Below are 18,261 nucleotides of genomic sequence, written 5' to 3'. Positions count from 1 at the left end.
TTATATTTTAGCCAGGGTTCTTTCCTTGTCTTATGCTAATATTCCGTTTCTTTGTCTTTTTCATTCATGTTCAGTACTGTTAATTTGTTATGATTATTTCAGTTGATATCATTCCTATTATTTAGTAGATATGTTAGTAGATATGTTTAATGTAAGTATCTATCTATCTATCTATCTATCTATCTATCTATCTATCTATCTATCTATCTATCTATCTATCTATCTATCTATCTATCTATCTATCTATCTATCTATCTATCTATCTATCTATTGTAGTGTCAGCACCATGTGTCAAAAATAAATAATTGCTCATTTAGAAGGCTCTTTGAGGTGGCTCGCATTTGTGTGATGGAATGCTAGCTCATACTATGGGAGACTCATTCCTTGTTGTTGCAACTTGCCAGCTCTGTTGCAGTATTATTGTGTTTTTATGTTTAAGAATATTTATGTACCATCTTCCATCCATCCATCCATTTTCCAACCTGCTGAATCCGAACACAGGGTCACGGGGGTCTGCTGGAGCCAATCCCTGCCAAACCAGCATATTAATTCTGTTAGACCTCAGTGCAGCACTTGACACTGTCAGACATGACATCCTACTGTCCAGAATGGAGAACATGCTGGGTATCTCTGGCACTGCCCTCCAGTGGTTCAAGTCCTATCTGACTGATAGGCAAGAGTTTGTTAGTCTTGGCAAGAGCAGATCCAGCTCAGCGCCAGTCACACAAGGAGTCCCTCAAGGCTCTGTCCTCGGTCCTCTGCTCTTCTGTATTTACATGCTTCCCCTTGGCCATATTATCCGTAGCTATGGACTGGGTTATCATTTTTATGCAGATGATACTCAACTCTATTTCAATGTTAAAAGTGGAACTTCATCAGAGCTTTCTCAGCTCACAACCTGCCTTAGTGAAATTAAAACCTGGATGGAGCGGAACTCTTTAAAATTAAATTGCAATAAAACTGAACTCCTGCAAATTGGGACTAAAATGCATCTTAATAAAATGAGCTCCTTCCCAGTCTATCTTGGCAGTGATCTCATCAGACCTGCCTCTACTGTAAAAAATCTTGGTGTCATTTTTGATTCCTCCCTCTCTTATTCCGCCCACATAAATCACATTAAGAAACTTTCTTACTTTCACCTCCGTAACATATCCCATGTTCGCTCCTTCCTCTCCTTTTCTAACGCTGAGAAACATGTCCATGCTTTTATCACATCCCGCATCGATTATTGTAATTCCCTACTGGCAGGTGCCCCTTCTAATCTTATATCACAGCTCCAGCTTATTCAAAACTCAGCTGCAAGAGTCCTTACTCGAACCAGCAGTAGCGAGCACATCACACCCATCCTGCTCCGTCTCCACTGGCTCCCTGTGTCTTACAGAATCGAATATAAAATCCTACTAATAACTTACAAAGCCTTAAATAACCTCGCGCCAAACTACATCAGTGACCTTCTCCATCACTATGTGCCTGCCTGCCCACTAAGGTCCTCTGATTCTGGAAATCTTGTTGTGCCCCTCACTAATCTACACTCCATGGGTGACAGGGCCTTCAGCTGTATAGCGCCCAGACTCTGGAATGATCTACCAAAATTAATTAGGACTCCATGAATTCTTTTAAAAAACAACTCAAAACTCATCTGTTCAGGAAGGCTTTTAGCTCTATTTGACTTTATTACCCTTCTCTCAGTTTACTTCTCTGTCAAGATGCTAATGTAACCTGTGTGTGTGTGCTAGACCATCAATTATGTTGTTTGTTTCTTTTTTTTTTCAAAATTCACTGTCTTAATCTTCTTTATTTATTTATCTGGTTTCTACAATGCTATATACTGTATACGCTGCCGTTCTTTATTATATTCTGTAAGTGCCTTGAGCATGGGAAAGGTGCTATATAAATAAAATGTATTATTATTATTATTATTATTATTATTATTAACACAGGGCACAAGGCAGGAATCAATCCCGGGCAGGGTGCCAACCCACCGCAGATGTACCATCTTTTTCAATGTTATTATGTTTCCCTTTCATCACAGTTAGGAACCACCCCCAGCCCATAAAAGAAGTCTGGGCAGTGAGTCCCACTCATGTGGTTTATTTTTGAGTAATTTTTTGCCCATTTGAGCATTTCTTCTATTTTTTCTCTTTTTTTTTTTTTTTTTGCATTTTGTTAAATAAAACCCAGACATTCATGGCATGTGGAGCCCAGTATACCTGCACTCTTAAAAGTAATGGTTCTTTAATGGTATTTTATGGGTCTTTACTTGATTTTGTGGTTAATCATATAACATTTGCTTGACAAAGCACCATTTAATTCTGGAAGTGTTCTTACATATCAGTTTCATTCTTTGTGCTTTAAATAACATCCTAATATGTAGAAAAAAACCCTGAAACCTATGGTAGTCTACCCAGCAGATATTATATACATATACAGCTTTAAAATTATCTTCCATTGATATTTCAAATCTACCAAGTTACCATCTGTTCATCCTTATTTACTGTATGGATCCTGTTATGGATACAAATAAATAAAGGTTCTTTCTGGAACCTTAATGTGAATGGGTTTTTGGCACCATTATTTTTAAGAGTGCACATAACATTTTGCTGTCAATCACCCATCAAGACAAACCTGTCTTCAGGGTAATTTGCTGGCTACTACAATACAGTTTGCATCTATGTGTTAATACTTTGATATTGCTTGCAGTTTACATATGTGTACTAATCCACATATTTTTGGGAATGATCGTTATGTGTGTGCCATTAATCACACCAGAAGTCCAGGAAAAACTGTCATTTTACTTTAAGTGCTGTAGAAAATCTTTAGGTTGTAACCTATTAGTTGCTCCCTGAAGAAAACCCATTTGTAATATTCTGATATTTCCTTTTTTCTGTTTTTGCTAAACTTTAAATTTAAGCCTCTAGCAGTTTACAACAACAACAACATTTATTTATAGAGCATATTTTCATACAAATGATGAAGCTCAAAGCGCTTTACAAGATGAAGAAAGAAAAAAGGAAAAAAATACAAAAATTTGGCAATGCTAATTAACAAAGAATAAAGTAAGGTCCTATGGCCAGGGAGGACAAAAAAAAAAAAAAAAAAAGAAAAACTGCAGATGGCTGGAGAAAAAAACAAGGCCATGAGACCACCCAGCCCCCACTAGGCATTCTACCTAACATAAATGATCTAATCAGTCCTCATGGTTTTCAGACTTCACATGGAAGAATTAGACTTAGGGTGCTTTGATCAGGTGGTGGTGGCGCAGATCGCCACCACAGAAAACCAGACAGAGAACATCAGAGAAAGTAGGGATTAGTACTGATTTTGGAGACATGAAAAAAAGACAATTAAATGCATATGCAGAATATCAGGGTTACACTAAAATGAAGCTATGAGAAAGCCATATTAAAATAATGAGTTTTTAGCAGTTTTTTAAAGTTTTCCACCGCATTAGCCTGGCGAATTTCTATCGGTAAACTATTCCAGCTTTTAGGTGCATAACAGCATAAGGCTGCCTCACCACTTCTTTTAAGTTTAGCTCTTGGAATTTTAAGCAGACACTCATTTGAAGATCTAAGGTTACAATTTGGGGTGTAAGGTGAAAGGCATTCCGAGATATAGGATGGAGCGAGATTATTTAAGGCTTTGTAAATCATGAGCAATATTTTAAAGTCAATTCTAAATGACACAGGTAACCAATGTAGTAACATCAAAACTGGGGAGATGTTTGGATTTTCTTTACCTAGTTAAGATTTTGGCAGCTGCATTCTGCACTAGTTGCAGTCGATTTATGTCTTTCTAGGGTAGTCCTGATAGGAGTGCGTTGCAGTAATCTAGTCGACTAAAAACAAAAGTGTGAACTAATTTTTCAGCATCTTGCAAAGTTATAAGGGGTCAAAATGCTGTCCTAGTAATCTGATGAATATGTGATTTAAAATTTAGGTCAGAGTTAATAATTACTCCTAAATTCTTTACCTCTATCTTAACTTTCAAGCCTAATGAATCAAGTTTATTTTTAATCCCCTCATTATATCCATTTTTGCCAATCACTAAGATTTCCGATTTCTCCTTATTTATGACCTAATGTAAGCATATAGATCGATAAAAGCAGTGAACCCAGGATAGATCATTGTGGAACACCATATAGAATATCATGTGTCTTTGAAGTATAACTACCACAACTAACAAAGAGTTTTCTGCCTGTCAAGTAAGACTTGAACCAATTTAAGACATTTCCAGAGAGGCCCACCCACCTACTAAGGCGATATATAAGAATATTGTGATCAATAGTATCAAATGCAGCACTCAGATCAAAGAGGATGAGAAGAGATAAACGGCCTCTATCTGCATTAACCCGGAAGTCATTTACTACTTTAACAAGTGCAGTTTCAGTACTGTGATTTGTTCTAAAACCTGGCTGAAACATGTCAAGAACAGCATGTTTATTCAAGTGACCATTTAGCTGCATAATAACTGCCTTTTCAAGGATTTCACTTAAGAAAGGCAGTCTTGGACCGGATTTCAATGGACATGTTGGTGAAGGGAACAGAGGAGATGAGGAGGTGATGGGTAGGTATGGTGTCAAGGAGAGGAATGAAGAAGGTCAGAGGATACTGGATTTTACCAAAAGGATGGACATGGCTGTGGTGAATACGTATTTTAAGGAGAGGGAGGAACATAGGGTGATGTACAAGAGTGGAGGAAGATGCACACAGGTAGATTATATCCTATGCAGAAGAGTCAATCTGAAGGAGATTAAAGACTGCAAAGTGGTGGCAGGGGAAAGTGTAGTTAAGTGGCAAAGGATGGTGGTCTGTAGGATGACGTTGGAGATCAAGAAGAGGAAGAGGGCAGAGTCAAGGATCAAGTGGTGGATGTTGAAAAAGGAAGACTGCAAGGTTGAGTTTAGGGAGAAGGTGAGACAGGCACTGGGTGGTAGTGAAGAATTACCAGAAAGTTGGGAAACTACAGCAGATGTAGTAAGGGTGACAGCAAGAAGGGTACTTGGCATGACATCTGGACAGAGGAAGGAGGAAAAGTAAACCTGGTGGTGGATTGGGGAAGTACAGGAGAGTATACAGAGGAAGAGGATAGCAAAGAAGAAGTGGGATAGTCAGAGAGATGCCGAAAGTAGACAAGAGTACAAGGAGATAAGGCGCAAGGTGAAGAGAGAGGTGGCGAAGGCTAAAGAAAAGGTGTATGATGAGTTGTATGAGAGGTTGGACACTAAGGAGGGAGAAAAGGACCTGTACCGATTGGCTAGACAGAGGGCCCTAGCTGGGAAAGATGTGCAGCAGGTTAGGGTAATAAAGGTAAAGATGGTAACGTACTCACAGGCGAGGAGAGTGTGTTGTGCAGATGGTAGAGTACTTTGAGAGGCTGTTGAATGAAGAGAATGAGAGAGAGAAGAGGTTGGATGATATGGAGATAGTGAATCAGGAAGTGCAACAGATTAGCAAGGAGGAACTAAGGACAGCTATAAAGAGGATGAAGAATGGAAAAGCCGTTGGTCCAGATGATATACCTGTGGAAGCATGGAGGTGTTTAGGAGAGATGGCAATGGAGTTTTTAACTAGATTGTTTAATGCAGGGGTGCCCAATACATCGATCGCGATCGACCGGTAGATCGCAAAGGTAGTGCAGGTAGATCGCATTGCATTCAAAATAATTTTTTTTTAAACTTTAGTCTATCATATATCCTCCCTATGGCATTTGCCACTTGATTGACATACAGGGTGGCCAGTCTGAGATCTCTTTTCTTCTAACACACTGGTCATCCCGCACGCACGATCAAACGTGCGAGCTACTGCAAAACTCCGGATGTGATCTAGTTACTCTTCCAATTTATATCGACTAAAGAAGGGATTTACAAAAAAATTTGTTTGGGGAGGGTAGGGGTTGGATGTGGAATTGGAAGAGGATTTTTTTTCTCACAATGTCACAATCGAAGTGTGTTTGTCTGATCTGTCAATCTATCATTACTATTCCAAAGAAGGAAAATGTGGAAATGCACTTTCGAACTGTTCATAAAAACTACGAAACTGACTTCCTTCCAAAAAGCGATCTGAGAAAGAGAAAGGAGAAGGAACTAAAATCGCAGTTAATCGGACAGCCATAATTTTTCACTCAGCTGAATTCAAAAGCAAAGGCAGACACACCGAAGCATCATTAAGCATAAGAAGTGTGCCATAAAGGTTATTCAGTTATGCAAGGTACGACAACATATATTTTATGTATAAAGTATACTCAGTATATATATATATACAGCATATATATTGTGAATGATTGAGGCACTGTCGTCCCCTTGAACACTCAGATGAGACGTCAGACAATAGATAAAAATCCAATTATTTATTTTATAGTAATAATGTGCACCAAGCACCCTTCTCTCCACAATACTTATAAATAATCACCAATAATCAATACAATAATCCAATCCTCCTCTCCCAGATGCGTTGCCACCCTTCCACCCAGCTCAGCTCAACATCTGGGATTTCCCATCATCCTTTTATATTCCCTGACCTGGAGGTGTTCCTGTCCAACAATCCCACAAGTCCTTATGACTTCAGGGTCAGGGTAAATGTCCCTTTTCCTCAACCCGGAAGCACGTCGTTTCTTCCTGTCAAGTGATCATGACGCACTTCCGGGTTATAGGGCATGTGAGCCTCCCTGCTGCGTCCTCTGGTGGTCCCCACCGTGTCCAGCAGGGTTGGGAATAAAAACTCCATTGTCCATAATTCCCTACTGGGGCACTTCCATGCTACAGGGAGGGCTCCATCTAGCGGCCTGGGGGTATTGGCCGGGACAAATGGCCGGCCATATCTCACAATATATAACATTTTTAATGTAGGTAGATGATTTCGACCTGGTCATTTTAAAAGTAGCTTGTAAGCCGAAAAAGTGTGTGGCCACCCCTGATTTAATGGAATCTTGGAAAGTGAGAGGATGCCTGAGGAATGGAGAAGAAGTGTACTGGTGCTGATATTTAAGAATAAGGGGGATGTGCAGAACTGTAGTAACTATAGGGGGATGAAAGTGATGAGACACAGCACGACGTTATGGGAAAGAGTAGTGGAAGCTAGGTTAAGAAGTTAGGTGATGATTAGTGAGTAGCAGTATGGTTTCATGCCAAGAAAGAGCACCACAGATGCGATGTTTGCTCTGAGGGTGTTGATGGAGAAGTATAGAGAAGGCCAGAAGGAGTTGCATTGCGTCTTTGTGGACCTGGAGAAAGCATATGACAGGGTGCTTCGAGAGGAGTTGTGGTATTATATGAGGAAGTCAGGAGTGGCAGAGAAGTATGTAAGAGTTGTACAGGATATGTATGAGGGAAGTGTGACCGTGGTGAGGTCTGCGGTAGGAGTGACGGATGTATTCAAGGTGGAGGTGGGAATACATCAGAGATCGGCTCTGAGCCCTTTCTTATTTGCAATAGTGATGGACAGGTTGACAGACGAGATTAGACAGGAGTCCCTGTGGACTATGATGTTTGTTGATGACATTGTGATCTGTAGCGATAGTAGGGAGCAGGTTGAGGAGACCCTGGAGAGGTGGAGATATGCTGTAGAGAGGAAAGGAATGAAGGTCAGTAGGAACAAGACAGAATATATGTGTGTAAATGAGAGGGAAGTCATTGGAATGGTGAGGATGCAAGGAGTAGAGTTGGTGAAGGTGGATGAGTTTAAATACTTCGGATCAACAGTACAGAGTAATGGGGATTGTGGAAGAGAGGTGAGAAAGAGAGTGCAGGCAGGGTGGAATGGATGGAGAAGAGTGTCAGGAGTGATTTATGACAGACGGATATCAGCAAGAGTGAAAGGGAAGGTCTACAGGATGGTAGTGAGACCAGCTATGTTAAATGGGTTGGAGACAGTGGCACTGACCAGAAAGCAGGAGACAGAGCTGGAGGTAGCAGAGTTAAAGATGCTAAGATTTGCATTGGGTGTGACAAGGATGGATAGGATTAGAAATGATTTGTCTTCAATTCTTTTTTATATAAATTGATCTATTTGTATGGAATGATTACAATAAAATTAATAAATAAAATTAAAAAAAAGAAATGAGTACATTAGAGGGTCAGCTCAAGTTGGACGGTTGGGAGACAAAGTCAGAGAGGCAAGATTGCATTGATTTGGACATGTGCAGAGGAGAGATGCTGAGTATATTGGGAGAAGGATGCTAAGGACAGAGCTGCCAGGCAAGAGGAAAAGAGGAAGGCCTAAGAGAAGGTTTATGGATGTGGTGAGAGAGGACATGCAGGTGATGGGTGTTACAGAACAAGATGCAGAGGACAGAAAGATATGGAAGAAGATGATCCGCTGTGGCAACCCCTAACAGGAGCAGCCAAAAGAAGAAGTAGACCATTGAGTTAGCACACTACCATTTTAGTGGGGATTTTCTTGTGCGAGAATTGCCATTTTGTGCATGAATGCGTGAACACTGCCATCTTGTTTGTAGTAACCATCCAATTGCTAGCAAAGTGGTGTGTGACCTGGGATGTATTCGACCTACCTCAATAAAAGATGGTCACACCCATTACTTCTTGTCCTAATTTCGAGATTTTTTTCTTAAATCAAGAAACAAATTCAGAGTTTAATTTGATTAGTTAGAATTAAGGAATTCTAGCTATTGAGATTTTTGCTATGTTCTTTTCTACTTCTGTTTCATTTTAGTGTACTGGACTTTGACAATTACTATTATTGATCTTTTTCAGGTTTCTGGAGTTTTTCCAAACTTTTGAATAAGTTTTTGTCTTTTCCCTGAATGATATTCACTGCATGGTTCATTTTCATGTTCTCTTTTTTTAAATGATCTGGGGCCTCATGTTTAATGCCATGTGTAGAATTCACACTAAAGGTTGGCGTATGGACAAAAACAGAAATGTGAGTATGCACAAAAAAATTTAGATGCATAAAACTGTGCATTTATAAACCCCAATCAATGTGAATTTTAACACACATGCATGTGCCTACAGCCCCACCCGACTCTTCTCAGAATTTTGCAGATTTTAATATGGAAATCAATATAAGTAGCCTCTTCCATTCAGTGTTTTGTTAAAAGACAATGCCAAAACACGCATGAAAAAGAATTTAAAAAATGAAGAGGTCAGAAGTCAAAGTCAACATGAAAAGGTGAGTGTCTGAGTGTCATACGGAAGCATATTAGGGCCACAAAGAAGAAAAAAAATTCTGTGTCGAGATTAAAGTCGAAATGTTGACTAATTTTTAATCTCAAAATTTCCACTTTAATCTTGCAGTTTATTTTGTCATTAAAGTAGAGCATTGCAAACTTCATCTTAAAATCGATATTTAATTTACTGGAGTTTCTCAAATCTCATCGTAACTAAAGCAGCACGTTAAATGCTTTGCATTCTGTGTTCATTGATTCAGTCGTTAATCATGACATGCTTCTTAAACGGGCTTTTTCTTATGCCAAAAGGAGCTTGGAAGCCATGATTGCCACACAGAATATGTTACATTCATGATATTACAGTTCTCTGAACATTTTAAAATAATAAGATGTATACTTGATATCATTTTCATGAAGAAATGCATGCATTAAATCATGTATTAAACATATGGGGGCATGGTGGCGCAGTGGCAGTGATGAGTTGGAGCCCTGTCCAGGGATTGATTGTTTCTGCCTCCTGCAAGATGCTTGCTGGGACATGTGTGATCCTGAATGGAATAATTTACTGCAGCAGTACTGTGTCTTTCAAATGTACCAACCCCCAATTCCTGTCCTTATGTTTTCTTTCTCTATGTAACCAATCGCCACACAACAAGCATCTGTAATAAATGAAAAACCAGCTGCAAGCTTAGAACACAGATTCATCAAAACTTTAAGGGCACATTGAAAAATCTTTGTTATATATTCTTATTTATTTCATCCATTCATCCATCCAGTACAAACAATTTTACCGGGAGGACTTGATGGATTGATCAAGTGCGTTAATATATCTTGAGATTAAACTGTTTCTGAGGCTCGAGGTCTGTGCAGAAAAGGCTTTGAAGTGTTTGTCAGATGGGAGAAGTTCAAATAGACTGTGGTGTGGGTGAGTGGTATCCATGCAGATGCTGGTGGCTTTCCTGAGGCAGTGTGTGTTATAAATGTCCTCCAGGGATGGAAGGTGTATCTTCTGCTGTAAGCTGTAATCCTCTTCACTCTCGACACAAGCTGTGTAGCTGTGATACCACACACAAATACAATAAACAGGTTAAAATACTCTCAGTGGTGCACTAAGAGTAACAACACTAAAGCAGCTATGGTATTTGGAATAGTTTGGCTATTCTGTGCACCATTAAATAGATAGATAGATAGATAGATAGATAGATAGATAGATAGATAGATAGATAGATAGATAGATAGATAGATAGATAGATAGATAGATAGATAGATAGATAGATAGATAGATAGATAGATAGATAGATAGATAGATAGATAGATAGATAGATAGATAGATACTTTATACAGTATTATTAAAGAATGATTACAATCTAGTGCCTTAAATTTGTAGATGACATTCAATTAACTTCTGCGTCATGGATGTGAATCAAAAAAAGAAAGACCACAGAAACAGTAGCACTGCTTTGAAACTGGGTGCCACCAGTTTGCAAAACCAAGCAGAAACGTGCATATGTATGGTGTGGTGCTGCTGTGAAAATGTGCATGGCTTTAAGGCAAGTGAGCATGGAAACAGGCATACGCAACATTTTTGTGCACATGCACCGTTTATACATGAGGCCCCTGGATTCTCAGGATTACTCTTATTAGGAGTTCCATGTCTTCTCATATATAACTGTTCTGTTCATAGGCACATGACAAGCAATCACCCAGCCCATTCAAATAAACTTAAATCTTTTTGAAAAGGGCCTTCTTTTTTGGTATTCAGTTGGTCAAGTCTTCAGAACACTTAACTTTTTGGTGTAATCTGATTGCTGCTGATATAGTTTAGATGCCAAAGATGGTTTTCGTTGATACAAAATCATGGTTAGACCTGTACGAGATCATTATTTTTTTTTCCTATAGTTAAATTCTACCATTTAGTTTAAGCAAGTTTGGCAATGTTAAATTGTCATATTGCTAAATAAGTCCAGTCCAAACACATTTAATCAGGCCCATCAAAAAATAAATTCTGCTTTTTCTGCTGCTCCACACTGACAATTGGTTGATAATGCACACACATGTACCCCTTCACACACGACTAAACTGTCATACGTCTTATCCAGCCTTGTTCATTTTAGTAGCCTAGCGGTTTGATGTTACACAACTTCCTAATTTTAAAGAAAAAGAAGTGAGGAATATAAGAGGATAACAAATTAGCATTCATGGAAGTATTTTGGTATTTAATTTTTATCATGGAACAAGTGACAGATTTTTTGAGACACTGCAGTGGAATACGTGGCGACAGAGCATGATGCAGGCTGGACTAGCTTATTAATCACCGAAAACATAACCTTCAGGTTATCACAACTTCTCTCAATTACTTTGCCATTATATACATTTGTGCCAGTAGTTAGTGTATTGCTATAAGCCCTTTCATGGTCAGAGCAAGCCTGAACAAGTAAAATCAGGACAGATTTTTGCCAAAGTCTCTCCAGGCCTTAGCCAACTGCTTTCATAGCTGACAGAACAGAATTATAACATGGAGTTATATGCTTAAAGGAGACTCAAAACAGCTATTCTATCTAAAGCTGAAAAGAGACCTGAATGACAGTGGTCAACAAGACTTTCTATTTTGAATGACAAAGGGGTCTGACAGAAACAGATACAAAATGAAGGCAGTAAGGCTTTTAGAACAGTTAGTTTTGCTATTTTTTTCTGTGATTTACCCAGGGTTTAGAACAGCATCTTAGCTACATGTGTATATTATTTAATAAACCAAAATGCCATTTTTTAGTTTCTGAGAATTGGGTGTACTATAGTAAACAATAATCAACAAATTAAATTACTCACTTGAAAGCTTGACTCATAACTATGAAAACTTCCTTTCTTTTCTCAATCAAAATATATACTGTATATTTTCAAATACATCACTGAGCCACCTTATTTCCCTGTAAGATCTGACAATAATACAGTAAATATTTTAAAATCCTTTTCTGCTGTTCAACAAAATAATGGAAGCTGTAATACTGTACGAGTGTTCATTTTATTCATAGTAAAACTCATCATTTTTCAAGTTCACTTTTTAAGTTACAGGTTACAGAGAGTGGAATTTATCCCAACAGAGACCAATTAGAGTAACTTCTGCATTTTGGAGAAAAAAACTCACCAGCTCATGTATAAATGGTGCATATGCACAGAAATGTTGCGTACAAACGTTTCCACGCTTAAATCACGATGTATAAAACTTAAACTTGCCGTAAAGCCACGCACATTTCCATGGTACCTCATACCCTGTCGTATGCAATTTCTCCACTCGGTTTTGCAGACTGGCGGCACCCAGCGTCAAAGCAGTGCTACTCTTCCTGTATGGTTACCCTTTCTTTCTTAGACCCACATTCCTGAAGCGACTTTATAAATACACTGAAACTAACTGCATATTGTTTATTACTGTAATGCATCTGATTGTAATTAACCTGTAGCAATATAATGGTCCAGGGAATAGCCATAGTATTCCAAATACCATAACTGCTTTAGTGTTGTTACTCTCACTGCATCTTCTTCTTCTTTCAGCTGCTCTCAATTGTCGGTATACAGCATCAAGCACACGATGCCTCAGCCACGGCAAAACGCTTCAAAGCCTTTCCTGTACGGACCTTGCGGTTCACAAACAGTTTCATCCCAAGAACTATAAATGCACTCAATCAGTCCATCAAGTGCTCCTTGCAGAACTGTTTGTACTTATAAGTACAATTACCCCACTGTCAACTTGCTCTACAGTTATAATATTGCACAACCTGCGCCATTTTATAAAGCGCGTATGATGACAATATCATTTTTAAGATGAAATGCAGCAAAATATGTTGATTATATTATACAGATAAAACTTTAACTTCATTTAAATAATCTGTATTGTTAATAATTAAACATGTGAGGACACGGTGCCGCAGCGCTAGCTAGTTCACGGATTGTTCCTACCTTGCGCTGTATTCTTGCTGGTGCTGACGCGACACTGGAAGGATAGACGGATAGAATAATTTAACATGTACTACGAAAATATTTCAATGTTCCTTAAAAGTTTTGAAGAATTGGCGTTCTAAGCTTACAGATGGCTTAACGTCTATTACAGAGCTGATTGTGTGGCGATTGGGTATTTGGAGAAAGAAAAGTAAGGACGGGAATTGGAGGTTAGTATGTTTGAAAGAGACAGTACTTCTGTAATAAATTATTTCATCGAAGGTCGCGCATGGCGCAGCAAGCCTCTTGCGTGAGATATGAACAATCACTGCGCCACCGTGTTCCCATGTTTAATAACATGCTTTCATTCCTATCATAATGAAAAAAATATCACGTATACATCTCAGTATTTTAATTATTCAGAGAGCTGTAATATCACGAATGTAATGGATTCTGTGTCCTGTCGGAGAAAGAGAAAGAACGGAAGCACGTAGTGACTCACACACATAGAGCACATATAGTGCATCCGGAAAGTATTCACAGCGCATCACTTTTTCTACATTTTGTTATGTTACAGCCTTATTCCAAAATGGATTAAATTCATTCTTTTCCTCAGAATTCTAAACACAACACCCCATAATGACAATGTGAAAAAAGTTTACTTGAGGTTTTTGCAAATTTATTAAAAATAAAAAAATTGAGAAAGCACATGTACATAAGTATTCACAGCCTTTGTCATGAAGCTCGAAATTGAGCTCAGGTGCATCCTGTTTCCCCTGATCAACCTTGAGATGATTCTGCAGCTTAATTGGAGTCCACCTGTGGTAAATTCAGTTGATTGGACATGATTTGGAAAGGCACACACCTGTCTATATAAGGTCCCACAGTTGACAGTTCATGTCAGAGCACAAACCAAGAATGAAGTCAAAGGAATTGTATGTAGACCTCCGAGACAGGATTGTCTTGAGGCACAAATCTGGGGAAGGTTACAGAAAAATTTCTGCTGATTTGAAGGTCCCAATGAGCACAGTGGCCTCCATCATCTGTCAGTGGAAGAAGTTCAAAACCACCAGGACTCTTCCTAGAGCTGGCTGGCCATCTAAACTGAGCGATTGGGGGAGAAGGGCCTTAGTCAGGGAGGTGATCAAGAACCCGATGGTCACTCTGTCAGAGCTCCAGAGGTCCTCTGTGGAGGGAGGAGAACCTTCCAGAAGGACAACCATCTCTGCAGCAATCCACCAATCAGGCCTGTGTGGTAGAGTGGCCAGACGGAAGCCACTCCTTAGTAAAAGGCACATGGCAACCCACCTGGAGTTTGCCAAAAGGCACCTGAAGGACTCACAGACCATGAGAAAGAAAATTCTCTGGTCTGATTAGACAAAGATTGAACTCTTTGGTGTGAATGCCAGGAGTCACGTTTTTGGGAAACCTGGCACCATCCCTACGGTGAAGCATGGAGGTGGCAGCATCATGCTGTAGGGATGTTTTTCAGCGGCAGGGACTGGGAGACTAGTCAGGATAAAGGGAAAGATGACTGCAGCAATGTACAGAGACATCCTGGATGAAAACCTGCTCCAGAGCGCTCTTGACCTCAGACTGGGGTGACGGTTCATCTTTCAGCAGGACAACGACCCTAAGCACACAGCCAAGATATCATAGGAGTGGCTTCAGGACAACTCTGTGAATGTCCTTAAGTGGCCCAGCCAGAGCCCAGACTTGAATCCGATTGAACATCTCTGGAGAGATCTTAAAATGGCTGTGCACCGACGCTTCCCATCCAACCTGATGGAGCTTGAGAGGTGCTGCAAAGAGGAATGGGCGAAACTGGCCAAGGATAGGTGTGCCAAGCTTGTGACATCATATTCAAAAAGACTTGAGGCTGTAATTGCTGCCAAAGGTTCATCGACAAAGTATTGAGCAAAGGCTGTGAATACTTATGTACATGTGATTTCTCAGTTTTTTATTTTTAATAAATTTGTAAAAACCTCAAGTAAACTTTTTTCACGTTGTCATTATGGGGTGTTGTGTGCAGAATTCTGAGGAAAAAAATGAATTTAATCCATTTTGGAATAAGACTGTAACATAACAAAATGTGGAAAAAGTGATGCGCTGTGAATACTTTCCGGATGCACTGTAGCAGATCAAACACAGAACAAAGCATTTAACGTGCTACTTTAGTTACGATGAGATTTGAGAAACTAGTAAAATAAACGATTTTAAGATGAAGTTTATGATGTTCTACTTTAATGACAAAATAAACTGTGATTAAAGTGGAAATTTCTAGATTAAAGTTGACATTTCGTGCTTTTTTCCCACTGTGTGCCTATTTTTTTTCTCTGTATCCTAATAAGCTTTCATATGACACTCAGACGGTGGGCTACGACTCGCCTGTTCATGGTGACTTTGATATGTGACAACTTCTTTTTTATTTCGGGCACTGTGTGACTTTGTGAACTTGAGTTTTCGAGTTTCTCAAACACTCTGTCACTCGATCAACTTCCTTTTGTTGATTATACCACTGTTTAAACCAACAAATAGTACGTTTTTCCTTTGCCTCCACTTGGTTTTCGATGAAATTCTTATATTTTCCCCTATGTTTTTCCCATTGTCTTTTCACAGAAGGCTATTTATATTGATTTGCATATTCAAAGAGGTGGAATTCTGGGAGGAGTTGGGGCGGGACAGAAGGCGCATGCACGTGCGTTACTTTTTACGCTGATCGGGATTTATGTAGCGGAAGAACGTGGAAGTTTGCGTATGCACAGATTCCTGCATTTGGATTTTTCTGTGCGTACACACATTCCCGCTTTTGTGCTTACGCCATGTTATAGTGTAAGTTCTACGCACGGCGTTATACATGAGGCCCCTGGTCACAACAGCATACTTGCATGCACTTGGGTCAGTTTAGAGTTAACCAGTCAGTATCACAAGCCCATCAAGATAATAGATAGATAGATAGATATGGTACTTGTGTGTTATAACCCTGCCACTCATCTCAGATAGCACGTCTCCAATGGCGAAGACCCTTTGATGTTATACTTAACATTAGAAACATTGCAACAGAAGTAATGTTTCAGAAGTAATTAAAAATAAAATTTTACGTATTCTTGTTTTTGATTTGTAAATAAACAAATGTAAAAAACGATAGTTTTTCTCTTGCCTGCGGCGTGTGTTATATCACGAGTACCATTGATACTTTTGCAAATTGCGGGGTTACAGTGGCAGACAAAAAAGGCACAGATATATACTATCAGTCAAAAGTTTTGGAAAACCTCAGTTTTTCTTCAAATTTAACAGCTGAAATGCAATGAATGACCTAAAATGATGAAAAGGTAAACAGTGTGAGAGGTTTAAATTTAACGTTTACTAAAAACTGAAAAAAGGAAATATCAGAATATTACAAATGGGCCTTCTTCAGGGAACAATTAATAGGTTACACACTACAGATGTTCTGCAGCAATTAAGGTAAGTTAAGACTTGCAAGCTGAAGCAAACAATTTGCCTAAGTGTCCCAACATCTTTTGATTACTTAAAAACCCTCAGTCTGTGTTCTACACAATTCAAAAGCATTTGGAAACCGAAAGAAACTCTGATAGGAAGAGATTTGGTGGCCCCAAAGTCACAAACCTAATCAGAAGACAAGTTTCTAAGGGTCACTAGCTTGTGTGATTGCAACCTCACAGCACAACAGCTTCGAGGACAGCTTAACATTATTCGAAAAAACAAGTCTCAGTTTATAATGTGAAGAGGGCACTTTGTGCTGCAGGTTTGGCAGAGCTAGTGGCAGCAAGAAAGTTATTCCTTAAAGTACAAAATAGGGCCTTCAAACACCAGTTAATACTAATGCAGACGTGGCAGCAAGAAAGTTATTCCTTAAAGGACAAAATAGGGCCTTCAAATACCAGTTGTTGACTAATGCAGACTGGTCAATGTGCCCTCTTCACAGTAGAAACTGAGAGCTTGCCTATCATGCAAGCTGGTGAACTTTCGGAAACGTATATTTCCATTTTTTTTCTAACCTAAACTTTAATTTTAAACATCTGGCATTTACTGCTTACCTTTTCACCATTTTAGATCACTCATTGCATTTCAATTGATTAAATTCGGAAAAAATTGAAGTGTTCTGAATCGTCTGACCCGCTGTGTACATATGACAAGAATAATAATGTTCTTAGGTATGTTAACAAGATGAGAGAGGGGAAACAAAATAATATTTTTTTCGAACACAGTTTGAATTCATCCTGTAAGTTTTTTGCGATACTAGTCTGTGTCAAAGAACGTGAAACATTCAAATGTTACTAGTGAAAAATATCTACAAAAAGTTTCTCGAAGCATTATTTGAAACTTCCACTAACAAAAATCAAATTTCAATTACGTTACCTTAGAAACAATATAACATACTACAATAACAAATGCCGTTTTAACAAACAACAACGAGAGTACACTTCAGTACACTCCGTCTCCACACTCTAACTATCCCATACATATTGTACACAGAGTCACTTCTCAAGTCTGAGGCGCGACGTGATGACATCACACAAACGTAACGACGAATCGCCGTTTGGAAGAGGAGGAGCAGAGAGAGAAGATGGCGCTTCGCGATGAAGCAGGAAGCGGCTGTGGACTTTACTAAAATCAAAACAACTAGACAACTCAACAGGTCGTGGGGAGGACGGGAAAAACGTCATTCTTCCTTGTAGAACAACTGGAAAAGGTGAGTGTAGTGTGGTGTCATTGACTGTTAGCGCCCTGCAAAAATAGACTGTGTGGTCTGGAGCCTGGGCTTTTTTTAGTCAGGCCGACTCGTAAGGTTTTGTCAGTGTTGATCTTGGGCCAGGACCCAATGGGCTAAGCCACTGACCACAAATAAAAAGTGGTAAAGTTTGGGATTGAATAATTGGCATGTTTTGGATTTGCTAATGAAAAAAGAGACGACTTCATAGTCTCAGGTGGGAGTGTCGCTGTCTGATGTTCTAATAATGAACTTACTCGGACGAGCCAGCTTCGACTAGTTTTGTCAGACCTAGAAACTAGTAATTGAGGCGAGAGTTAACCACACTATTTAGCTCATGACTATAACCACGTTAAATGTTTAAATAATAACTTTCTCTAAGGCGGTTACTTGAAGCCAGCATTTGTGCTTTGTTTATCGATTTTTATGTTTGAGTGTGTAACTTTCATTTTATTAAAGAACACAAAAAGCCT

General features: G+C 39.1%; 1 protein-coding gene across 1 annotated transcript in view; it reads left to right on the top strand.

Moving 5' to 3' along the window:
• Window positions 1-17,613: 17,613 nt before the first annotated feature.
• ubap1 (ubiquitin associated protein 1) overlaps window positions 17,614-18,261 on the top strand; it is a 111,813-nt gene continuing 111,165 nt past the window's right edge. The window contains exon 1 of the mRNA XM_051930127.1: window positions 17,614-17,770. The gene's annotated coding sequence lies outside the window, so the exon portion shown is untranslated. The remainder of the gene's footprint in view (window positions 17,771-18,261) is intronic.

Source organism: Erpetoichthys calabaricus, chromosome 7, assembly GCF_900747795.2.
Source record: "Erpetoichthys calabaricus chromosome 7, fErpCal1.3, whole genome shotgun sequence".
Classification (NCBI taxonomy): domain Eukaryota; kingdom Metazoa; phylum Chordata; class Cladistia; order Polypteriformes; family Polypteridae; genus Erpetoichthys; species Erpetoichthys calabaricus.
This window is presented reverse-complemented; position numbering and strand designations above follow the sequence as displayed.